Source organism: Sorex fumeus, unplaced genomic scaffold (genome assembly GCF_029834395.1).
Source record: "Sorex fumeus unplaced genomic scaffold, SorFum_2.1 ptg000003l, whole genome shotgun sequence".
NCBI lineage: Eukaryota > Metazoa > Chordata > Mammalia > Eulipotyphla > Soricidae > Sorex > Sorex fumeus.
The window spans coordinates 14,943,391-14,964,400 of NW_026606060.1; positions in this window are offsets into that span (position 1 = coordinate 14,943,391).

Genomic DNA, 21,010 nt, shown 5'->3' on the forward strand with positions numbered 1-21,010 from the left:
TAAGAGTCACAGTGAAGATGTTACCGGGTCCCCTGGAGCAAATAGATGAACAATGGGAGGACAGTGACAGTGAAAGTGACAGTGACCTAATTCAGTTAGTCAAGTTATGTTTTTTTTATTATGGCCATACTACTACATTAATTTTGATAGTGGGTGTAATTACATTGTAGATACAGATATGCATTACATTCTGATTCATGCATATATCTAAAATAGAAGAGAAACAAAATATCTCTATATATTAAGATGTTAATAATTTCCTGCAACAGATCCATATGAGAACTTATTTGTGGCTAGGAAAGTTAGTGAAGACTTTCATAGACTACAGGCTTCAAGAAGATACTTAAAGAATGAGCTAGAGTTTCAAAGCCACAAATGTATACAGTTCACACATTATGGAAAAAGAGAACATGTATCAGAATTTACTGAAGAAAACAAAAGATTTCAACATGTGTGGAGCTTGAGATAAGAATTAGATACAGGGTTTCCTAATATGGTAGTGATATGGTGACAGGGCTGATGTGGTCATAAAATTCTGCCTGAATGACTGTAAGTGCCCCTTCAATATTTCTTTCAAAAAGAGTGCCTTTAAGTGAAACCAAACTGGCCCCTGCCACAGGGTACTGGCCAAGGGTTGGACTTGTGAAGGTGGCATCAGCAGGCCACAGGCTCCAAAGTTAATTAAGCTATTCTAGTTCTCACATGATTGGCAGTGTGCCACCACATCATCACAGAATGCAGATCCTTGAGTTAAGGGATACCCACCATGGGGACCCGGCTCAAGCAATCCCAGTGACTTTTGCGGCCTAGGCAACTCGCCACCAGGCTTCCCCCATTAACCTTTGCCTATGCTGGTGCTGCCTGCAGCATCTCATGAAAGGAAATCTCCCTGAGTGCCAACTGTCTGGAGAGTGAAGCCGAAGATGGGGTGGGATGGGGGTAGTTCCCTGGTCAGGGTCTGCTGGACTGGTGGTGGTGACTGGCCTGGAGCACCAGAGCTGAATATGGAAGCCACTTTAGCCCCAGTCCTTGTCCTGGGCAGGACCATACTGTTGTCACCACTGGGACCCAGAGTGTGCAGCACCAAGGGCAAGCTAACTTAGACCCAGGGGTGAGAGCCTGATGGTGTCCTTCGGCTTCTTAATGCCCCAAAGTTGCTGCTATGTATCTGACTGAACTCTAACAACTTGAGCCAAAGTTCTCCCAAAAATTAAACCACTAAAATTCAGGTAAAGGAGCTAGGTTCACACACCACCTCAATCTCTGCCATATAAGCTCATTTATCAGCTTCGCTCCAGAGACTCATAAATAATTCTTGAAAGAGATTTAAAAAAAAGATGCAATAAATCTTCTTGGACCCATGCATGGATGGATAATCCTGGGGTACATCAGTGGGGGTCAGGTTAGGCCAGTGCTTGCCCAAATAAAGCTTCGGGCACCTGCTTGCTCTAACAATCCAAAATTGCGGCCATATCACTGGCCAGAATACACCGCCTCGAGATGGACCTCACCAATAAATTAACCTGCTGCAAATTTGAGTAAGTGGGTTTTTTGAAAGAAATCTCCAGGCTTTCTTGGAGTTGGGATTGGCTATCTCACCCACATCCTGTAATTCTGCCACACCCCAAAGCTGCCACCGAGCTGTAAAGGCTACTCCAGCCATACTTTTCCAATAAAAATACTGAATTCCCTGAACAAACATGATAACCTCTTTGTAGCTTTTTTACAAACCATAATGATCAAAAGGAGAGAAAGAGAAAGAAGAAAAGAGCCTGAGGCAGGCTGGGGTGGGGTAGGGGAGTGATGGTGGTGTCAGGAGTTGGTGGGAGGGAAACTGGGACATTGATAGTAGGACATGTACACTGGTGGAGAAACGGGTTTTGGAACAACATTGTATGTCTGAAATCCAGTCTTGAACAGATTTTTAATGGTTTATCTCATGCTGATTTGATAAATAATAATTTAAAAATAAAATAAAAGCTAAAAAAGAATCCAGTGGATTAAAAGGAAAGTGTCAGTAGGAATATAAACCAGGATACGAGGGATAATATATATGGACAAATTAAATTGTATCTTGAGGGTCATAGGAAGATATTGTGATATTCAGAATAGGAACAATACCCAAAGTGTCTCAAAAATATTAGAGTTCAGGAAATATATTTGTTGTGGGATAAGGAAAACATCTATTCTCAGCAAAAAATGAAAATAAGTTTTCATAAATCTTATCATGAAAGTACAAATGGGAATATATATGCAACTAGGGAAATTCCGAGGAGAAAAACTTACTTTGTTTTAGGAAGCAGAGAGAGTAATTGTCATATTGTAAGAGATTAGGCACTGGTGGGGAAGAAGAATTTGCATCATACCTACATAAATATAATCTAAAATTAATTTCTTTGTTTTTAGGACTCTAAATAAAAAATAAAATTCCAGAGAAAAGAGTTCATTAAAGAAGAAAATTGGATCTTCATTTACTACAAATAATTGCTAATTTCAGTTTAAGGACATTAATTTATCAATTCAAATATAATTCAAATTGATTTACAACTTATTACGATACAATTCTGGATGTCAGAGCCTGGGGAGCTCCCCGTGGCATATTCGATATGCCAAAAACAGTAACAACAAGTCTCACAATGGAGATGCTACTGATTCCCGTTCTAGCAAATCGATGAACAACGGGAGGACAGTAATGCAGTGCAGTGCTAGGATATAATTATAAGTTCAAAGGCTACCTGGAATAATGTTGTTAATAATATTGTCTCTAAAATGTATGTTTTCAGTATTATTGCATAAATAATTTTATTTTGTGAGAACCATTTTACTATTATAGGGGTCTGTCAGGGTCTTGGCCAGTTGACGCCGGCAAACAGAAGTAGGATCCCCCAAGAAGTCCCCAGACTTACTCCCTAAAGGGGAGGGAGTGGGTTGGTGAGAAGCCTCTGCCCAGGCACTCTGCACACTGAGGGATTCCTGGATTCATGTTGCCAAAGCCACTGAGAAAGAAAGCCACAGAGCGGCAGAATCTTGTGGTCAAGCAGTTCTCCCTTTATTGGCCCCTACCCAGGGGTTCTTAGACATACACTCAGGAGGCAGGGGAAAGCCCACACTCAGAGGAGGTCAATCCCACTACAGCATGGTTCTCTTGCTTCTCTAGTACAGAGCCCTTATCTACTTATCTCACTTATCTTATCTTGTAGGGCTCCTACAGATGTCAGTTTATGATTTACATCGTCTGGGTTTATCAATACAGGTAGGTAGGCACAGTCATGTCCCTCATTCTCAGCCAGAGTGCCTATCTGTGAGAAGTGCTGGAGCAGCCCCCCTGGGTCTTTGTAAACAGGGCCAGCTCTTGTTTCCAGGGGAAGGGGATTTGGTAAAAGTCTCAGCTAGCTGCTGAGAGCCCAATAGGGGTGTTATGAAGACATAGGTGAGCAATACAAATTTTACACTGGAAAAGAAAATCAAGCATAGCTTTTTTTTTTTGGCTTTTCAACTTTTAGTCACACCTGTTGATGCTTATGGGTTACTACTGACTCTGTGCTCAGGGATCACTTTGGACCATAGTGATACCTAGAGGGAACAAACCAAGATCATCCACATGTAAGGCAAACACCTTAGGCCCTATGTTATCTCTCAGACACAAAATTTTGTTAATTAAAAAATAATAAATTAACACATCTCACAATGGAGACATTACTGGTGCCCGCTCCAGCAAATTGATGAAAAATGGGAGAACAGTGCTACAGTCTTAATACCATGAGCTATTGCATCACAGTTGTTTTCCTGTAAACTGACAGTGTGACTTCTGGCAGTCAGCTGTGTACTAAAGAAAATAAAATGAGAGAAGTGAAGACATTCATTGATTTATAATCACTGTATCACTCTATCACTGTCATCCCATTGTTCATTGATTTGCTTCAGTGGGCACCAGTAAAGTCTCCACTTGTCCCCTGTCACATGCTAGTGTTGTCCGATGGCACATGGGGGGTTCTTTCAGAGTCAAGCGAATGAGGATAATGATTGCTACTGTTTTTGGCATATCAAGTATGTCACAGGTAGCTTGGCAGTCTCTGTCGGGTGGGCGGGATACTCTCGGTAGCTTACCAATCTCTCCAAGAACGACAGAGACTTTTGAGGAAGCCTCTAACCACCTTTACAGGTGTTCCCAGTCTACCGAATGCAAACTTTTGGTCAACTGTCACGTTGTTACCATCTGCACACTGACAAACATGCACATGCCTGCATCTCTGGGCAGCACCTGGGACATCCGTGGCCTCGGGTTGCTCTCCTTGAGGTTGATGGACTGTGCCCAGAGGTCATTGAGTAGCTCGCAAAGCAGGACCCCATCCTGGAGAGTCTGTGCCAGGTAATGAACCTGCACTGAGTCCCAGGTCACCCAGTGGTATGCCAACAGCACCTTGCAATAGATGAGCCACTGCGCGCACCGCCACAGCTCTATGTCTGACAGTGCTGTGACTCAGCCTGGCCAGGGCAGACTCCGACGCTGCTCCGGCAGTGGCAGCAGTTCCTCCATGGCCCACTGATGCCATTCTCTCTGAGTCTTGCAAAACAGCAGGCGATGTCCAGCAGAAATCACATGTAGAGTTCCATGCCTGGTGTGCTGAGCCGTGCTAATTAAGGCGAGATGGTGAGCCGGTTCGGGAGAGTGCAAGGGGTTTGGGCGGCGTTGGTGCCATCTTACCTCCGACCTTATAATCAATATAAATTATTGATTTATAATATACTACCACAATAAAAAAATCAGTATTAGGCTTGTTATAAATCGGGATCTAAATACTCAGAAATTACGTAGTTACTAAATATGCAATTAAACTTGAAATGTCTGAAATCTTAGTTCAATTTGTGAATAAACTCACTATAAACAGTATGTTCCAAATTCTGAGCTCCTTTGTGAATAAAGATTAATAAATGTTTTTCTGAAAACTTATAAGACTCTTAAAATTATTCATAGCTTAGGTAATGATAAATTGTGAAGGGGAATTATGTAACAATGAAAAAATAAAGACAAAATTTTGTGTGTATCATGATAGAAAAATGCAGAGGTTTGTCATCTTATTAATGGATGGATATATTATTTTATGATGTTTATCACAATCGTATTTCCAACACTCTAATATTTATTATGACTAGTTATAGATGATTATTTTACAGCTCTTTGTAGTCATCATTTTGTTTTAAAAATAAAAGTCTTCAAAGAACATGTATGCTTTTTTTTTTCCTCTTTTTTCCGTCACATCCAATGATGCACAGAGGTTACTCCTGGCTCTGTACTGAGGAATTACTCCTGGCAGTGCTTCGGGGACCACATGGGATGCTAGGAATCAAATTTGGGTTGTCTGCATGCAAGGAAAACACCCTACCTGCTGTGCTATCGCTCTAGCCCCCAAAATATGTATGCTTAAGACCAGTCAAAATATAGCAGTGTTCCTATTAATGATCTATAATACTAATAAGAAGGCAGTATAGAAAAGTGGTCTATAATTCTTGATGATTTGGTGGGAACTTAGTGACTAATATCAGGCTAAATAAGGAAATACAGGGAGCATTTTTTCCTCTTATAAGTATAAGACAATATGAATTCAGGGAAAAGGAATTTGGAAAAAAATGTATATATGTTACTTTTGGCTCTATTACTGAATTTTTGACTGCTTATATTTGTCAAAAATTATCTTCATAAATAAATTGGACAAAGATAATGGCAGACATCAAGATTTTGAAGAAAGCTTAAACTAAGCTGCATTTCAAAGGAAAAAAAAATCTTTTGTCTGGATCCTGAGGATAGATCAAGAAATCAAAAGAGTTGTCAAGGCTTAAGGAAGAGAAAACTAACAGTGATGTGTGGAAGAGAGGTAAGGAAAAAAGAAACAGAAAAAGAAAAAATTAGAATAGATGAGAAATAACTGCAGGCTTTCCTAGCATATGGGAAATGTGAATATTGTAAAGATTTTTATTCAACTGTTTGAATAGTATGATCATTGGCATAACAAAAGTATCCTATCCTTAAATCTGGTAATTTCTGACTGAAATGCCAACTTAAATAAAAATGCATAGTGAAGCACCAGCTTTTCCTTTTAATAAAGATATACTTAATGAGTTTTATGCATGAACCAACCATATGAATCTATAAGAAAGCAGAAATCTGCAAAGAAGACATTAAAAATATGTGGTTTGGGGCTGAAGAGAATACATTAGGGAGGTCACTTGCCTTGCACATGACCAACCTGGGTTCAATCCATATCATCCCATATAGTCCCACGAGCACTGTGAGGGGATAATTTCTAAGTGCAGTGCCAGGAGTAACCCCTGAAAACCACTAGCTGCACCCCAACAGCAGCAAAAATGAAAAATACCAGTTTGAGAATTCCAAGAATTGTTAGAGAAAGCTTCAGATATCTGAAGGTTACTGAGCTGAAGTGGCTTTCAGTTTAGATTTTCATAGGCCAGTAATTATCTGATTAAAAGCAATCTACCTATCTTCCTAAAAGACACACACACACACACACACACACACACACACACACACACAAAATCAGAGAAAGTAGAATAGGCAGACATTTAGGGAGCCTCTTGCGAATAACTGTCAGGAAGCATAAAGCCAACATATGATCTGAAAAGGATCTGTCTACCACCTCCCACATTCAATTGGATACAGTCAGATGATTCAACCAAAACAAAGGTCTTGCTAGAGTCTGAGTGAGGAAGAACTTAAGAACTCAAGGTTCAGGTTAAAGAGATACTATATAGGGTGCAAGGTGCTTGCCTTGCACATAGACTGCTCTGGTTTGATCCTCAGGACTGCATAGTCTTTCCTCAGCACCAGACAGAGTGATCGGTGAGCACAGAGCCAGGAGCAGGTCCTGAGGAGGGCAGCAAAGGAGAGACACAGCCACACAATAGGAGCAAAAATGAAACGCTTTTTTTTTTCGTGGATTCCTCAGCAATCAAATTTTAAATCAGGTCCCTGAATTACAAAAAGGTAAACAAGGTGAGAGGGAAAACTCAAGTGCTCAGAGCTTGCTTCTGTGTTTGAGACTTTTCTTTAATCTAATCCACCTCTTGCCCCTCCACCAAAACCCCAACACTGCCAGGAGCTACAATTGAGCACTGATCCACTTAATCACTTTAGGGTGTGGACCTCAATAGTACCCTAGAAAGAAGAAAGAAAAAAAAAGAAAGGGGAAAAAGAGAGAAAAAGGAAAAGAGAGAAAGAGAGTGGGGGAGAGTGAAAGAAAGAAAGAGAGAGAGAGAGAAAGAAAGAAAGAAAGAAAGAAAGAAAGGAAAGAAAGAAAGAAAGGGGAGGGAAGGAAGGAAGGAAGGAAGGAAGGAAGGAAGGAAGGAAGGAAGGAAGGAAGGAAGGAAGGAAGAAAAAAGAAGAAAAACAGTTTTTTGACTTACACTACACAAGGTCATACATAAGGGAACTTTAAGTTTTGGCATGGACTTTAAGGCAGCAATTGGTATTTAAAAAGGAAATTATTCAATCCAGGAGATGGTTCAAAGATTAAGGCACTTTCTATGTACATGACAGACCCTGGTTAGAGCCCTACAATTCCTTACTCCCTACTCCAAAAGGATGAAATTGGTAAGGTTTTGGACTATTATATTTGAAATGATCTTAATGGCTAGTGGAAAATTTGCAACTTTCATTTAAAAGTCCAAAGGGGAGAAAAATGGTTCAATTTAGAAAATCTAGTTGAAGGAAAAAAGTGTATGAATAAGATATAGGTTGAGAGAGACATGTTCATGATAATGTCAGCAATTTCACAGGGCAAGGAAGAAGTGAAAAAAGTAAATGGAAAAAGAATAATTTTGAAAGATCACTCTAACAATTATATTATTGAAGGCCAGAAGAGGGAGGGTGCCTGGTAAAGTGTGTTGGAGGGTGGGGGGATTGAATCTAACCTCTCAACCAACCTAGAGTCATGGAGGCCTTGGAGACAAAGAACCAGTCTCAGGATTTATTGATATGCAGAATGGAGCCCAAGCATTGCTGGGTCGCTGAGGGGCTCCCCCATTGGAACAAAGACCATGAGATGATCAAAGTTTGTCAACTGCTCCTGCTCTTCTCTGGGCAATGGACTGCGGTGTGGGAGAGCAGTTTGAGAAAACTATATCAACTTAGTTAGCAGCAGTAGAAGCAATAGCTTGCCCTGGGCCAGCTGCCAGTGCCCACGGTGCCCTCCCACCCATCTTGATCTGTGAAGTTTGATACTTCCAGGCTTTAACACTGGGGTATGTCCTGGCCCTCTCTGTTCTAGAGAAACCAGTGTTCTCTCTTGAGCAAATATTTAAACTACCTCTCTCCTTTTTCCCGTTTATTTCCCAAATTCACTTGGTATACTTCACTCTTTATCTTTTCCTGAAGTTCTTTTCTGTGAGGGAAAAGCAAGAAAGGCCTGGGTAAGATTGACAACAGAGGGGCCGGAGCAAAAGCACAGCGAGTAGGGCATTTGCCTTGCACCTTGCACGCAGCCAACCCAAGTTCGAATCCCAGCATCCCACATGGTCCCATGAGCAACACCAGGGGTAATTCTTGAGTGCAGACAGGAGTAACACCTGTGCATTGCCGGGTGTGACCAAAAAGGAAAAAACAAAAAGATTGAGAACAGAATTGCCTTACCTGCAAAGAGCAATTTCATACTCTAGCCTGAAATCACAGCTCCGGGAGAAATCCTGTGGGTAGGGTTCACTTATTATAAGCGAATGTCAGGCCCAGCTTGACTATTGCCTCCAGGGCCTGGTACAGGTGAGCATCCATGGGTGCAGGGATTCACAGCCGACTTTCCCGGGGCCAAAATCCATCAGGCTCAGGGGCTTCCCCCAGTGACTGAGGTGGGGAGAGAGAATTTTAGATTTCCTTCGCCAGGCTGCCACCTCATAAATCATCTGGGAAATCTCCGCTGGCAGCAATATATTAACTAAAATATAATATTATAATTGCACAGTGTGTGGGAGAGAACAAATATTTTTCAGCTAGAGAGAGCTGTGGGGGTAGAAACCAATTCATAGATAATACTGAATAGCTGTTTTCCACCCCACCTAGGCCAGTGCAACATTAAATGCAATTAGAGCTGGAGAGCTAGTCTCAATAGAGGAAAACTTGACATTTAAATGATTGGCGAAGTAATATAGCATTTTTCTTGAACAGACATCTGGCAGATAGTTTTGAAAATCCTGGCTGAAAAGGAAAATTTATTTTTTTAATGGTTATTATTTTTGAGGGGGAATCTGGCTACAAAAGAAATGTACATTAAGTGATGAAAGCATTATAAAGTCTTTGGTTAGATAGACGTTTGGCCTTGCTCTTACAGCTACTGTGCTTGACTTGTTTCTTCATGCCCTCACTGCAGGGGGCTGCAATGCACATAACTTGAGGCTGCAGACTTTTTATAGTCAAAAAGAAAAAAATACTAAAATGTTTTCTCTTTATTGCTGCCTCAAAAACCTCTTTAAATTCACCTCATCTCTATAGCTGATATCCCATTTACAAATGGATTAAAATCGAACATGGTATGTTATGGCCTTAGAAAGAATCCAGCTGGAGTGATAGAGGCTCAAAGGGAGCAAAATATGGCAAAAAGTGTGAAATATAATTGAAACTTAATATATAAAATCACTGAAGTCTGAGAATAATTGTCTGGGAAAATTAAGTGAAAAGGCTGAAGGGAGTTTATATTTTTAGTTATTTTTATCAACTTTTCCAGTTTTTAATTGTCCTTTTTAAAAAGTGAAAGAAATGGTCAAGAATGCAAGACATTTTAGATATGTTCCCTCTCCACTGCCCATTGCTAAGCATCTCTGTGTCTATCAGGCATATAATCCTTCCTACATTACAGCATCAGGCTAGTTTTAACTCCAGTTTTTACCAGTACTTTATTTCAGTGACTTAATCCCAAAATCATGTCCTTAGCAATGGCTTTGTTTCCAATGCATTTGACTATATACTCATCTTATATATTCAGAAATTTATGTGATCTGCTGTTACTATACATCTTTAAACTATAGATTGAGTATATCAATAGTTTAAAAGTAGCACTATTCATTCCTTTCAATGTAATCTGTAATAATTTATGATTAAAAAAAAGAAATCAGATTTTACCACTGGGAAAACAGCTCCCACAGAAGTAGTCATCTGTCTACTCTCAGCAAGCACCTGACACACTTCAAGCAGGCAATAGTGGTAAATGTTCAATTATAAAGATACTATTTTAAAAAATTATGAAGGGCCAGAGTGGTAGTACAACAAGTAGGTGGTTTGCTTTGCATGCAGTTGGCCCATGTTCAATCCCTAGCATCCTGTGTGGCCCCACAAACCATTAAGAACAATACCTGAACACAAAGCAAGGAGCAAGCCCTGAGCACAGTGAGAAGTGAGTGGCCCCTAAACCAAAAACAAACAAAAGATTCTGCAGGGATTTAACAGTTTCTTATTTAATGGCTTACAAAATTTTATTTTTTTTTCATTTCTGTTTGTTTTTGTTGTATCATTTACAATCTACCTTGTCTGTTATCCATGTTAATTATTACTATATATATATATATATATATGTATAAGGGAGATTTTTTTAGAGTATACCTGTACATGTATTTTTGGGTTCTGGGCCATACTAGTCAATGCTCAGAGGATAATCTCATAGTTTCTTTTTAAACTGGCTCTTTTTTTGATTATTATCTTACTGTTTCAAAATAAATTTTAGAAGTAGACAGGGCTGCAATTGTTTCCTCTCAAGAGATTTATTTAAGATAGCTTGACTCTATATTAGGGAACAACCAAAGTTATCAACCATTAACACTAAATGAATTTGAAATTGAGTAACATCTGTCAATAAAGAGTTCTACTATAACATTGACAAAATCCATGGGGTAATGTGAAAAGTATAATCAGAATGGATAATTTTATGATGCATAATTGAATATTATGCCATGTTTATAATGGTTTGTGATTATTATTGTATTATTTTCCTTCTTTTGTTATTACCCCTTCACTTATACATCACATAGATATATGCAATGTATGCAAACATGTTACACCTGCAAAGAAAAACAAATTTTGTGGAGTTTTGGGAGATTAGCATTATTCAACTATAGGTGTATAGCTGCCACAACATTCACCCATGCACAATAAGTGATTTCTCCCAGATGTTGATATAAAACATAAATATAGAATGATAACAAAATAAAATGTTTAAAGTCATAGGAACTGAAGATTTTGTCTAGAGAACTAAGCTACATGAGTACTGGAGTGTTTAGAAGCAGTCTTTGGGACACTGTTTGAAGGAAACAGGGTCTCTATTCATGGATGTAGTATTGAAATGATGGATGCATGAAAAGTGTGTATTTTAAATCTCAGTTCAGTATCAGTATTGTAAATCTCAGTACAGCAATAAAAATGGTTATTTTTTTTAAAGCAAAGTAAAACAAATGAGTTTAAATAACATTAAAAAGCTTCTGTCCCATGAAAAATGTTACAGATATAAATGGGCATTTTAATGATCTGGTAGAGATCATTGCAATCACAGATTTCACCAAATAGTAAAATTCAAAATATATTTATAATTAAAATAAGAAAATGTAAGTAAACTGATTTTTAGCATGGAATTTAAATAGGCAATAACCTACACAAAACATAAATTGTTCAGTATGAACACAGAAGCAAAATATTTGCAGTCACATTTTATTAGGGAAATTTCATCTTACTCCTGTTAGAATGGCCTATATTTAAAACAAAGGTGTTGGGAAAGGTGTGGCAGAAAAACTCCTATAAATTTTGATGGGAGGGGAAATAAGATGCATCTATTATGGAAAACAGTATGGTGATTATCAAAAACTGTAAAGTATAACTAGGTTATTATATAGCAATTTATTTATAGGGATCACGGAAATACAATAATGGATCAAAACTCTATGTATTCCCCTATGCTCATTGGGGAACTTTTTACAACAGTAAAAATATGGAAACAATCCAAGTTTTATTGATATATGCTTAGATAAAGACTAGAGGGTACATGTGCTTTGTGGAATACTAATAAGTTCTAAAAATATTAAATATTTCCATGATTGAACAGCTGTATGGAACTTGAATGAACTAATGTTAAGTGAAAAAATTAAAAATTAAATTCTATAAAGAATAGTATCAATTTAGCAGAGCAAAGTAAAGTAAGTAAAGGCCCTCCCATTGATCCTCGATTTGCTCGAGCGGGCCCAGTAACGTCTCCATTGGAGACTTTGTTGTTACTGTGTCTGGCATATCAAATAATCTCAGTAGTTTACCAGGCATTCCGAGAGGGGCGGAGGAATCGAACTCGGGTCGGCCATGTTGGCTGCGTGCAAGGCAAGCGCCCTACCCGCTGTGCTATAGCTCCAGCTCCGTATGAATAAATAAAAATAATAAGAAGAAACAATAATAATAATAATAAATAATAACCAACAAAATACTACCAGGCATATTTTATTAGTGAGAAATACCATATAGATTTATACATTGGCAAGAAAATGGAATATATATATTTGATACCAATCACAGAAAATTAACAAACTAGATTTTGACAAGCACCGAATTTTATTATGTGATATTATTTAAATTCATACAAGTAAAGCAAATAGATCCTGGATAGGCTACATAATTTGTAAGTCCCAGTTTATAACGAACATGTAGGATTTCCTCTTCTAAAAGCAGAAAAAAATGTGAAATAATTTGGTTCTTATAGTTCAACATTTCTATTTTTATTTTAGAAAAGGTTTTCAAAGTATTATACATTTCCCTTCTTTCCTTTCTTTTGACACTGTATGATGCGTTAATTTTATTTTATGTTTTGATTTTTTATGTTGTTTAGTGGAAGACCACAGCCATGCCATTTTAGGGCTTACTCTTGATGCTGTGCTCAGATATCACTCCTGGAGGGTCCAGAAAATCATATGGGGTTCCAGGGATTATATTGGGGTCAGTCTTGTGCAAACCACATGTCCTACCTACTATTTTATCTCACTAGCCCTATTTTTGTGTGTTAACATGTCGTTTAATATCACCGTCTCTAAGTCATAACGACAGTTATGGGGCTTGTACACGGAGAGCATAGGGCAAGGAATCATTTCCATACATGCATTATTGACTGCTGGGAGCCCCTTCCGACCTGTCACTGATCAGTTGTGCCTTTTTGATTCTTAGTTGATAAACCTATCACTCAATTCTCACACCAGACTTGAGTGATCATTAAGAGGCACCAATCCTGAGGGTATGGTGCCACCAGCAAGTCAATCTGTACCTGTGAGGCGAGTGCATTAGCAGCCTGATGGCGCCTTCAGACTTTCAGATACCCCAAAATTGCTGCTGTGCCTTTGGCCAGACCCCAAAAACTTGGGCCAAAGTTTACCAAGAAAGTAAAAGGCCAAAAGTTAGGTATGTGGGAAACACAGCCACAAACCACCTCTGGCTCAGCTATATAATTGGAGGCATGGCCTCTCTGGTTCCTGATTGAACTGCTTAATGGCCATGATCCCAGAGACTCAGAAGCAAATCTCGAAACCCAGCAGCTTTTGGCAGAAATGCATTCAGTCCATACAGTAGGTTACTGGTGCTGGGCCAACCCAGGTGGGAATAGGTTTCGTGCCTTGGCCTGTTCCCCCTGGAGGCCTGGTGGCCGCCATCCTCCAGAGGCCACTGGACAGTCAGGTTTGGGCCCGCAGTGATGAGACATTTTGGGCCTCACAGGATGGGGCTGGAGCCGGTCCTGTCCTCCCCACCCCAACAAGACCCCAAGTCATCACCCACAAATAGCCTCTGTGGCTCCTAATCAATTTGCTTAATGGCCAAGATCCTAGAGACTCAGAAACAAATCTCAAAACCCAGCGGCTTTTGGCAGAAATACGTCTGGACCACGCAATAGGTTACTGTCACCAGGCCACCCTAGGGGGAAAGGGTGTTGTCCCTCCGCCTGCTCCCCTTTGGTGTCTTGGAGGCCGTCATCCTCCAGAGGCCATTGGACAGTCAGGTTTGAGCCCGCAGGGACAAGACATGTTGGGCCTCACGGAATGGAGGTGGAGCCGGTCCTGTCCTTCCCACCCCAACAAGACCCCAAGTCATCGCCCACAAACAGCCTTTCTGGCTTCTGATCAAGCTACTTAACAGCCATGATCCCAAAGATTCAGGAGCAAATCTTGGAACTCAGCAAGTTTTGGCAGAAATCCCTCCAGATTTAAGCGTTAAAATTTTGAAATTTCAAAATCACGCGGGCACTACTGCAGCCATGAGACATCATATGTTATTCATAACCAGAAATAGAAAACAAATTGTCTACTGTTGCCTTTTCAGCAGATCTGAGTGTTGGGGAAAAACCCCAAATAATAATGGTAGGTCTGGTGTCAAAATATTGAATGTGATCAAAGTAGAGAGAGAATAATGTGGAAATCATCTGTCCCACTGGTAGGGGAAGGGCCTGGGATGGGGGTATACTGGGGTTGTTGGGGGTGGAGAATGGGCACTGGTGAAGGTGCGGGTGTTTCATTGTATGACCGAGACAGACCCAAAAGCTTTGTAACTGCTCTCATGTTGATTCAATAAATAAAATTTTTTAAAAATAAAAAAAAAGTAAGGTGGAGTTTATGCACAATTCAATCAGCTAATCAGTGGCTGAATAAATAGCAGTATTCCTACATTTAAAAAAAAAGTCACCAATCCTGGGTATGTTTAGTAACTGAATCTGGAGTAGAACACAGTTTTTGCTCTCATAGATAAAGTCCTCCACGATCAGGGGACTACAAGCTGGAGCAGAGATATGTCACTTTCTCCTTCCTAAAATACTTTTCAACGTGTAGCTAAGTCTGTCAGTGCCTACCTATGTGCAGCATTTAGACACCACTCAAGGTAGATGGTAATGTCTGAACTGTGCATCTACTATGGAAAACAGTACATAGAATCCTTTAAACATTGGATCTGGCCAACAATCCCCTTATATTAGATTATTTACAAACATCAGAATCTCTCTTGAACATTTTAAAAATTACATACGATATTATTTCATATCTGCTATGGGCCAGGGATTAGGGTTTGGGATAGAAACATTCGAAATATGGTGGTGGGAAGGTGTAAAGGCACTGGGATTGGTGTTTGAATATTAAATGTAATCAGATATTGTGAACTACTTTATAGAATAAGGAAATTTAAAAAATTAAAAACAAATTTTCCTGTGATTTTCTAGTTATTTTCTATACCTACATCCTAAACACAGATGTTTTAGATATGAAAGCAACATACAGATTAATTTATCCTTTAATTTTTATGCAACAACTTATAACTTTCACAGAAGTCTATGCCTTAATACCCAGATTTCGTTTAGTAAATTTACTTATGCTTTCCACATATTTGTGCCTTGTATCAAGCACAAACTTTATTTATTTATGCATCATTTCTTTTTCTATGACATATGTCCTTAGCTAGTATATAGTGGAAATGCAAAAAGTGTGTACAATATCAATCAATAAATTCAGACAATAACATTTTTGACATGTAAAACCCCAAACAAAGAGTATGCATTAGCACTTATCACAGTTTTCCATGTCAAATGTCAGATATTTATTTAGAATGACTATAGATTCTAAATTTTTGCTTAGAAAAAATGAGTTATTCCTTTATTAAGGAGAAAAAATCCAGTATAGACAACACTTTTGGTCAATTTCACTTACTTTTCAATCTGTTTTTTTTTTTAAACAAAAAGCATAACCTAGGTCCTGCGAGTCTTTTTGTGTTCCTTTTATTTGCCATTTTCTCTTAGTCCACTTTCTGTTTGCTTTTATAGGCCTTTAAAAGGTTATGTATCTGCTTCATTAGAATGATGATCTTGACATTGTTGAGGTCCCCAAAGCCAGACTGCACAAATGTTTGTACATTTTCTTAACTGAGAGTATTTAGCCAATTGACTGTAGCATCTGCCTTGGAGATCGTAAATTCCCTCTGGTTAGTACCAGCTTTTTCAATTTTTTTAAAAGCCACGGTATTTTTTTTCACCTCTTATTGCATTATGTTCATAGGCATCCATAATAGAAAACTTTGAAATGATATTATTCTGCCTTATATTTATTCAAATGATAAAAATGTATGTGGGCCAGAAACACTCAATGATATGATATAGTTCTTTAAAATAATAAATTGCAATCATATGACATTTTCAGAAGGTTGTAAACCCTCTCCCCAACATGTAATTCAGCCATGTTAGGTAGCACAAATTGAATTTCTTATTATTGAATGTTAATTTTCTTGATAGGAATAATTTTTTTCTTCTCCTGCTGTTTAGAGAAACTTTAAACTCAATAAACCAGTAAAACACTATTTAATTAACTCCATCTGACCTTGACTACCTCTTTAAAACTCTTTACTTGTTAATATCAAAGCTAAATCTTTACTTACAGAAAATTTATTGTACTTATTTGTAATATTAAATAATGCAATGTCATATTCAATGATTTGACATATAACATGCACAGTGTGCTTATTACTCATTATGGAGCTGACTCTATTAAAATTTATCTGTAAAATAATGTTATTCAATCATATAACAAATTAATATTATTGTTATTGCTGTTTTATATAAATACTATGACTTAGAATTTTGATTATTTATGACATAATCATTAAGACAACTAGGTAAACATGCACATTCTAAGAAAACAGAAAGGAACAACTAGACTATAAAGTCTCAAAATAAGAATTGGAAATCCGTTGCTTTTTTCCCTCCTAGCACACGAGAGTATTCATAACCATAAAACTACATTAAGGACAAGAAAGTGTGTCTTTTACTCAGATAGATCAGAAATTCTGACAGAAACAAACATCCAGTTTTTGAGGTTCTCCATCACTCAATAAATATACAGGCAAAAGGTAAAGGTAAAGGCCCTCCCCTTTTTTCATCGATTTGCTCGAGCGGGCCAAGTAACGTCTCCATTGGAGATTTTGTTGTTACTGTGTTTGGCATATCGAATACGTCACGGGGGGGCTTGCCAGGCTCTGCCGTGTGGGCGAGATACTCTCGGTAACTGGCTGGACTCTCCAAGAGGGGCGGAGGAATCCAACTCGGGTCGGCCATGTTGGCTGCATGCAAGGCAAACGCCCTACCGCTGTGCTATTGTATAATATACAGGCATTGTTAATAATTAGACATTTGTGTTTAAAGAAAGGCTCTTAAAAAAGAAAAAAATCTAATGTATCTGATTTTTAGTAAGTGTGCAACCTCAGATCTACTCATGCTACTATAAAGAGGACCAATGAAATAAAACACTTGCTCAAAGAACATCTTAGGCAATTGTATCTTGTTCACTATCATCTTAAGGGAAAAACTATTACCAAGTACTAGAGTGAAAAATGCCTCTAATTAGGTCCACATAATCAATTTTGGGCCATATTACATGTAAGTCATTTCTTACAGAATTTGCCGTGTCCTTTGAAAGATCAGAACAGTGACAAAATTACTTCAGTGCTAAGGAGAAAATAATTACATGATCAACAATACAGTCCACAATCTCTAGTCGATGTATCTTCATACAGCAGTAAAAACTTATGCGTATGGAGAAGAAAAGAATTGAAATTTCATGTTTCATCCTTCTGTCTTCTTGAAACAACATAGGCTGAAGATCAAAAAGTGGAATTGTTCCCTTAAAAGCGCTTCTTATTAGCTTATTTATAATGGATGCACAGTGGAAGCTCTTGCAGAACTTCAGAAAACTACCATTCCCTGGTCTCAGCACCAGGCACTCTGATTTAATTAACATGGAAGTCAGACTAGCATAGGGAATGCTGTAAGTTCCCCAGTGATTACAGTGTGCTTCTATGCCTGAAAATCACTGTTGAGGCTATTTTTCTTCTCTGTCGTATTTTGCTTTGAGTCAAGAGGCAAAACAAAGCTATTTTTGAAGCCTGGGGGATAACTTAAAGAATTGGAGCTCAGATTGGACATATGGAAAGCCCATTTTGGATCCCTGGCACTTTATGGTTCCCTGATCACTACCAGACCTGACCTTGGTGCTCCCCAGAAACCCCAAGTCTGAGAAACAGCACCTCTTTAGACAGAACATAGAGCCATCAACCTGGGAATGCAGACACATATTTAAAAATGGTAAGACTGGTGCTAAGAGGGCTAGAGTTGGTATAGTGGGTAGGACTCTTGCCTTGCACATGGCTAACTGAGGTAGACCCCAACTCCCCATATGGTTCCCTCAGGAGTATCACCAGGAATAATTCCTGAGCAGAGATCCTGCAGTAAGTCACCAAGACAGTCAGATATGGTCCCCAAGCTGAAACAAACAAAAAAAAAAGAACGATGCTAGGGAATGTTATAGTCCATCCTGAAAAGGATGACAGAGAAGGAAAAACAAAATCCAGATAGAAAAGACATATTTCATACTGTACAGAGAATATTTTTGACCTAGATTATGTTTTATATGGGGAACTGTGAAGGCTCCCAATGGATAATCTTCAAACTGAATAAAAATTTCTCTTTTTCAGAAGTTATATTTTTATTTTAGGTAGAAAAATATTAAAATAAATATGATTAGACAGATGCAGTGCTGTGACTAGAAAGATAGTAACACCTATCATGGTAATTAATCTGTCACAAATCTCCTTCATTTTAGATATTTTCTCAGAGGCATCATCCCCAGCAGTGATGGAGAAGCTTGGAATCACTACCTGAAGGTTTAGTTTTTGGTGCTGCAGTATTTGGGGGACATTAGGAACACCCTCACAGTTGTGACTTGGTAGAGGGATATATGGTATTTGGTACTGAACTCAGGGTTTTTACATGCTGAGCATGTGTGGGCTTTCTCTCTGACCCATGGATGAAGACTTTTAATACTGAAGAGAGGCTATGGACAAGACAGAAGAAAATAATTTACCTGTCTAGTGATGGGTGAAACAATTCATTCATTCTGATGAAGAGATAAGTTAAACAATCATCTTAAATTTTGGTTAAATCATAAACACACACATATAACACAAACTTTAATAGCTGAATTTATACCTTTTATTCATCATGCTACTTATATGGTGTTGGTGACATAATTGTAATATTTTTTTCTTTTTGGGTCACACTTGGCAATACACAGGGCTCTGTATGGGATGCTGGGAATCGAACCCGGGTTGACCATGTGCAAGGCAAACGCCCTACCCACTGTGCTATCTCTCCAGCCCCCATAATAGTAAAAAAGTAAAAGTAAAGGCCCTCCCGTTGATCATCGATTTGCTCGAGCGGGCCCAGTAATGTCTCCATTGGAGACTTTGTTGTTACTGTGTCTGGCATATCAAATACCCTCGGTAGCTTGCCGGGCTCTCGGAGAAGGCGGAGGAATCGAACTCGGGTCGGCCATGTTGGCTACGTGCAAGGCAAACGCCCTACCCGCTGTGCTATCACTCCAACCCCATAATAGTAATTTTAAAATTTTATCTATATAACAGTTAAATTTATTTCAGTCTTTGTTAAATCTGTAACACAAATGTCTTATTTACTTAATGAAACCCATTTACTTAGTATCTTTTTATCATGTCTGGATCTATGCCTTTTAACTTAATTCACACAATTTATCAGGATAATATATTACTTACTTAAGTCCATCTATATAGTAACTTTCATCATTGAAACAGTGAAATAAAGAAAGGTAACTCTTTACACAGTGAAAGATATTTTTTAACTTTTGTTCCCTAATGAGAAAGTTATAATTTTGTGTGGAGAGGTTCAAGTGAATTTACTCTACGGGTTCCATGACTTGAAGTTCCTAATTCTCATTCTGGGAAACACTTACTTCCATTTGATTTCTGCTCTCATTATTGAAAAGTAAGCCTATTTGGTCTTTGAAGATTTTTCAAAAAATTGTGTACTTAAGTCTGTCACTTTTTGCTGAAATTGTTTCTAATATCACTGGTTCCCTGAGCTTGTCTATTTCTCAAGTCTATGTGCAATCTGGCTGGAATTTTAGTGCTACACAAACTATTAGCTGTGATAAGAAAGATAAATGTAAAATATTACATATCCAAAGAAAGACTTTCATATAGATCATGGATCAATTCCAAAGCATTATGTTTGCAGAAGACTCACATAGACTAATAAGTAAATTTGATAGATTGATCTATAGATAGACAGATAGAGCTAGTTTTATAATCATTCATTTCTATAGTCATTATTTTGGTGAAAAATAAATATGGACCAAATAACATCACTGCATTATTCTAACAACAGTGATATAACTTATAAAGATTTTTCATAAACACATCCATCTAAATGTTTTATATGCATTTACATATTTTACTTAGAGTTGATTTCATAAAATGGGTACCAACATTTCTCACTTATAAGAAAACATTCAAGCATAGAAGTTAAGTTATTTTACCAAAGTTCCAGATGTATGAAGTGAGAAATGCAGTATTTAAATATAGGTAGCTAAATTTGTGATTTTATCAGTCAGCATTAATAACCCCAACTCTCAACAATTTTGTGCATGAATGTATAAATATCACCTACAACATGCCAACATTATGTAATTACGTCAAATTAAAATCAATATGTGAATTTCTATAGGTTGTCTATTAAAAAACAGACATTTTCAATATTTTCTGTAGTAAAGTTTCATATACATTGAAAGCTTCTTCTTAAATTTGATAACAGTGTCATATAAATCATTACTTTGGTAATAGTTGAAAGTACCAGTCAATTGGCATTTCCATAGCTACTGATGAATCTATTAGGAAATGTATATGGTGAAAAGAGAATCTATAGAAAGAGATAAATATCTCTCTCTGCGTCATATATAAACAAAACTTCTAGTATTTTAGGATAAGTCCCTATGGGAAAAGACTGTAATTTCAGTGTTTAAATCAGGAACTTATTTTCAGGGAAAGAAAACTAGATTAGATTCCAGATACAGGTTACTCCTCAGAAGCATCAGCCATAGTCTACTTGCCAAAACAGGAGAGCCACCATAATCAATAAACACATTAAAATCAGGTTGT